This window comes from Oreochromis niloticus, linkage group LG3 (genome assembly GCF_001858045.2).
Source record: "Oreochromis niloticus isolate F11D_XX linkage group LG3, O_niloticus_UMD_NMBU, whole genome shotgun sequence".
Lineage (NCBI taxonomy): Eukaryota > Metazoa > Chordata > Actinopteri > Cichliformes > Cichlidae > Oreochromis > Oreochromis niloticus.
This window is the reverse complement of record NC_031967.2, coordinates 11042783-11048782: the sequence shown is the minus strand read 5'-3', so window position 1 is coordinate 11048782 and position 6000 is coordinate 11042783. Positions and strand designations below refer to the sequence as shown.

The 6000-nt window shown below is 42.9% G+C and overlaps 1 long non-coding RNA gene across 1 annotated transcript; it reads right to left on the bottom strand.

The window, feature by feature from the left end:
• Positions 1 to 308: 308 nt before the first annotated feature.
• LOC109195689 (uncharacterized) lies at positions 309 to 3551 on the bottom strand. The gene is made up of 4 exons (XR_002057250.2): positions 3264 to 3551; positions 2514 to 3003; positions 1613 to 1823; positions 309 to 1053 (listed from the first exon to the last, which is right to left on the bottom strand). It is a non-coding gene; the product is annotated as an uncharacterized LOC109195689 (long non-coding RNA).
• Between the last annotated feature and the right edge of the window lie 2449 nt (positions 3552 to 6000).

Here is a 6000-nt window from a genome sequence, read left to right as displayed (position 1 = left end):
TGCCATTCATTCTTATCTCAGTGCTCAGACCAAACATAAAAGCGAATCAGTAGTAGAACCCTTCACCCAATATCCTTGCTGGATGTAGCACAACATCTTAATTGATTTGTTCCAAAACCAGATGAAGTGACTCACAAAAATCTGCACTATATGCCCTCAGATAAGTGCAAAAAAAACAAGATTTCTGCTTTGAAGAGTATCCAGCAATTATATGTGGTATTTGCGGACAAACACCATTGTTCATGGAATTTAGGGTCGAAGCCGAGGCCCTTACAGATGATTTATGTATTCAGCTGGGGATGGGGGAGGATAAAATGGGCAAATTTCATCTGGCTGTAGAAAGCTCCAGCCCAGCGGGCCTAGAGAAGGCTTAAACATAAGCAGGACGGGTGCCAGGTCCTCTCCTCGGCCATTGTGCTTTAATTAACCTACATAGGAGCTGACTGCTTAAATGTGCAATGATAGATAAGGCCCCTTGGATGATTGATTTATTTACTGCACATGCTAGTGATTTCCATAACATTACAAGCCATATGAGGCACAAAAGTCATTAACGCTCAATATGGCCGTCAATGTATACAACATACAGTAAAACCTGCTTTCAGGTGGAGGTAAGCTAATAAAAACGCAGTAAATGGAGGGGAAATTTTGGCTTGAAGATCAGCCAAGGTCACTGATGTTCCAGTAAATAACAGCGAGGACAGGAAATGATGGAGAGATGTTGAATTCACGACTTTTGGAGACATTGTTTTACAAAAGCACACCAGGCCTGGCTTTGTCAAGTGAAGTCTGGCATGGGCCCAGCAGCAGTCTGAGGCTGTGATTGCAGCCGAACGTCTCCATCAGAGAGCACTAGAAGGTAACGGTGGGATTAAAATGGGCACTGCTGGCACATACAGGCGGGCAGGGTGTTTCTTTTTTTTTTTTTTAGCTAGGCCATTGTTCCATATGTGCTCCACCTGCGCCTCTCAGAGCCTCGCGCCAAACACACGGCCGGCAGGCTCCACCATCCTCGCTGATTGGAAGTTGCCATGGTGATGCTGGAAGCCGGTGCTGAAAATAGGGGGGGTGTGCTGTAAATCTCAACATGGTATTTTTTTAATTTAGGAAATTGGCAAAGGAAGTGTAGTAAATGAATCGGCGTTAATAATAATTCACATATGGGACAAAACACAATTAGGCTGCTTTTGGCTACAGGCAAAGAGAAGACAGCTCCCTCTAAAATGTGATCTCATCTCATCAAAAGCACTTCAGCTTTCCCAGTAGTCCTGAGTGAGCAGATAGTACGGCTCTATGTGATAATGATGTTTATGGAAATAATATGACTGAAAGTTATCACTGGACACAAAGAGCAGCGAGATGGAGACATCAATCATGCAATGATGACCCATAAATTGATTCCTTATCAGCTCGTGTAAATGGATGGAAAGAGTGATTCAGTGCTTTGGTTTATTAAATAGAAAACTCAATTTTTTCTCCCTCTCCCTGTGGAATGCTCACCCACTACCAGTGCTGTTTTGTTTCATAAGTTAGCTTTTTTTTTTAAAAAAAATTATTTATTTTTTTATAAATTTGTTTGGAGTGCAGAGGAAAGCCGAGCAGCAAAGCTCACCCGTAGCTTTTAATAACACGATGGCCACCATCCAGCTTCAGACGAGTCCTGGGATTGGCTGATCCCTTCACACTCTGGCACCTGGAGCAAGCCTGAAGTATATGTATGTGTGTGTCTGTATGTGTGAGTGGGAGAGGGAGAGGGTGAAAGAGGCTGTCATTGGTGGCTGCACTATTGGAGGCGTGACATGACGAGAATCAAAGGCCGTCACCTGCAACCGAGTGAGAAGAAAAATCATTAAAATGGTTTCAGGCCAAAAGCCTTTGCATAAAATCCGAAAACTTTTAGTTTGGGAGAGGAGAAAAAAAACATTTTCTCTTGGTTTTAAATTCAAAGTTCAAAGTGCATTCAAGGAAATTCTTGGCTTAGGTTTTGGTATTTGCAGCAGGTGTGAGGGAATACGTGAGGAGAAAAACCTTCCTGACTAAAAGTGTCTGCGCTCGAGTTTGTATTAAAAAGACAAAGCCGCAGCGCTGCCTGCAACACTCAGTGGTGACCCACGTATTTGCTTATGATTGGCATCCCCCGTCTGAAAACGGCTGTGCAAATATGATATGTACATTTGCATGTTTGTTGTCATTCATTTCACCATTAATCCATAATCCAAACTAAACTGGCGGTAAACAGCATTGCGGGGGGAGGTGTTTGATTGTTCAGCTGTGGCTCCAGGATCATCCAGTGATACATGCAAAATGGGGCTTTGGGTCAAGATCACAGCACAGATAGAAACAGATCAACAAAAAAAAGAATCTCTGCCGTTTTCTCTGCACAGAAATCCTCAGCAGCGTTTTCTATATTTCTCACGTTGGTGTTGTTTATGAGACTCCTGCGCCGGCTTAGCCGGTGCGGAAGTGACCTTTCCGAGTCATTGAAAATGCAGAGTAGCTACAGACAAACTGACCTGCAGAGGAATTAGCCGCTGCTCCTTTCGTCTCCTGCAAACCCAACAGCTTGAACACGCCTGGGCGCTGCCTCACAAAGGCGCTCTACGGAGGAGGCCTATTAATCTTCCCAAAGCCTCAAAAAAGCAAAAGAGTCAGTGTGGGCCCCTAAGTCTGGTGCCCGGGGCCCTCAGAACGGGGGTCCTTGGCAGGCTCTGTGGGGTCAGTCTTGGCCCTGGATCAAATAGGTGGGGGTGGGACAAGGGCACAGGATGGTGTACCTGTGCCCTTTAGCAGATGCCAGGCTGAGGCCGGCTCCGGGGAGAGGCGAAAGGATCATTCCTGGTGCTGCTGGCCTTCACAAACATCAATCAGGATGTAGCTGTTCTTCCTCCATCATTAAAGAGGAGATAGAAAGAGGGTCATTTGAAAGCGCCACAGCTTCTCCGTCTGATATTTAAGGGCCCGGAGTGCGACTGAAGAGAGCGAGTGACACCTGTGATGCCGCCACTGCATTACAGAGAGAAATATTTTATTAGGAGTTTAATCTTCTGATACATGAAGCGATAACAGCTGACAGTACAACATGCAGATTGTGAGCGTGAGTAATTATTTGCCTGATCTGAGTAAATATTGAAGCAAAATAGGCCCGTTCCATATTTTGAGCCTCTTGCGGCATGGAAAAATAGCAAGGAATGATTGTTAAATCTTCAAAAATATAAGTATTTAGTAGTTCCCTACAAAATTCTGCTGAAACACATTACGCATACCGTTGCAATGGATGATATATTCCTTCAGAAAGATGTGAAAGGAAAGAGGAAAGGTTGTAAAATTTGCTGGCTTCTAGTGGGTGGGGCTTTTAAATTAGAGGCCCAGGTGCACGAAGGCAGGAATGAAGGGGGGCTTTTTCTTTTTTTTTATTTTACTTTAACTGAGCCAACACCTGCCTTTAGCTTGGTTTACCTTTTTAGGACTGGCTGCAAGCAGCAAATCTTAACAAGAATCTCTGCATTAAGTACTATTTAGGCCGGCTGCTGGTGCTGAGAAATCTACTTAAGCTAACCTGACTTAAGGTAAGCCCTAAATAACCCAGTGCCAGCAACCTTCAGTTACTTCCTGTAAATCCTTTACAGGCACACCCGGTGTTAAAAAAGTAGAGCTTCTAGTCATTCACTGTCATGTCTTAAATGTACATCCATGCATTCAAGTGTGTGTGTATTGTCAACAGCGTGCACCAAACCCAGTGTTACTCAGAGGGTGTAACAGTCTGTCACAAACGTTAAAAGTTAGGCACTGAAATAATCTTTTATAAGGGAAACGTAAAATTATAAAGTGCTGTAACTGAAAATGAATTAATTACTCAATAAACTCAATTATGCAAAACCATGAATTAATATTGCTCATCTCAATATACAACATAAATGAATGAGACCAAAAATAAATCCAAAGCCATTAAATAAGGTTACAGTTGTGAAGCCTCGAGTTGTTTTCAACATCGCCGTCAAGCCAGAGGTACATCTGACCGAGGAGCTATTGAAGACTGTAATTTGCAAAATAAGCATCTAGTTGGATTAAATGAGACTTGAAACAGATATTTTACAGCATAAATTTATGAGGAACCTACTGGGGTCAAAGATCAAGGGAAACAGGGGCTGTTTTTTTATGGTCTAGACTCTAGACAAAAGGGACTTTTTTTTGCCACCAGTTGGCAATCAGAAAGAACGCAGGTTTAAGGCACTCCTCCTTAAGCTTCACTTTTCCAGAATCTGCATTCTTTTAAAAGAATTATACATGTGGCATTGGCACAGATGGCATCACGGAGGAAAAAAAGCAAACAAAACACCAGTTCTCTGCACAGCAACTCCGTCTACCGTGGACACAATTCACGCAGAATCTACCTCCAAATCATCATTTTATTACAGTCCAGTGATTTATTCTGGTACATTTAAATGATAAAAATGTAACTTTCATCACATTTTAGAGCGCAGAGATTCATAATCAGTAAGATAAAACTAATAAATTCAGATTATTTCCTGATGTGTCTCCTCGTGTCTGTTTGACTGTTTGATCCCTAGGGGTGTAGTTTTGAATTCAGCATATTTGTGGAGGGGCTGAGGTAGAAACCAAATGATGATTTTTCCTTAAATAAACAGTCTGTAATCAAGTTTCCCGAGCTCTAAATGCACAAACAATAAAGAGGAAACATTTAATTTGATTTCTGTCAAGTAAATCTACCAAAAGCGAAACCCTAAAATTATCCTGTTATTGCCTTAATGCTTCACTATCCTTCAGCTGGGCCTAATGCCTCTTAAACAAACAGACCTTGCTCAGGCTTTTCAGTGTTTGTAAGGACTTGTCAGAATAGATGTACCCTGCTGTGGCTGCTGCTCTTTTCCCCCCACAGCCTGCGAGGACTGAACAGAGCTCTACTGTGCCTCGGCGGACATTGAAATTCCCCCGACGTTTGTACAGTGAATTCCATTTCCTTGCCTTTTGATTCATACTTCTTTTTTCCTCCTCCTTTCCCCCTGTGAAGTACCTTTTTGTCCCCTGTTTGAACTTGGGTGAAGAATTCATCTGCAAGTGGAGGTTGGGGGTCAGACAAAACGGGCGAACTGAATGACTTAAGGAGCGGCGGAAAAGGAAAAATATGAGGAATGGTGGCATGCATTGACAATGAATAAGATTAAATAAGGTCTGCAAGTGATGGCTTCCTCTGTTAATGCGATTAGTGGAAGTGGGCTGTTTATATAAGCGTTAATGGGAATTCAGTTGAAAGAATTAATGGTGATGAATATCCAAAGTTCAACCAATCCGACCTATGAAGAAGAAGCTCAGAAACCGTTACGCTTTAAAAACATTGTTTTATTATTAATGTTCTTCTTTATTAGCTGTAACACGTGCTCACAAGAGTTATGGCAGCTGGTCCGCGACACAAACTCATCTAACTGGAAGCTAAAAAAAGAAAGTCAGCATGAACTCCTGGATTGGACGCTTTGTTTTTTTGCTCCTGTGCCATACACTCTAGCTGCTCAGCTTTTTCTTTATAATCAATGCTGTCCACATTTACTGTTGAGGTCAGCTCTGAGCAGCTTGTTCTCATCGCAGTGAGGTTCATCTATAACTATATGCGGTTTGTGGATTAGGGGATGAAAGAATGCCACTGACTGTGAAATTGCCTGATTTTTATCGGGGATGTTGGTGAGCAGCTGTGCACAATCCTCTGCCCTAATCTCGGGGCTGGAGAGGGGACCGGGCAAGGAGGGGAGGTGTTTGTGTGTGTTTTTGTCTCCCTGCATGTGTGTGTGTGTGTGTGTGTGTGAGAGAGTGTTGCGTGCATGCCAATGTTGGAAAGGTTCTGAATGGTTGTGTTTATGCATGATCCTTCAGAAGGCTAGTTATCCCTGATAAGTTATCCCAGTGTTGTCCCAAAATCGGTGGTGCTACAGGGATGCAGGAAGGATTCAGTAGATGACTGTGGCGACAGCTTGGCTTTTCATGTTTCAG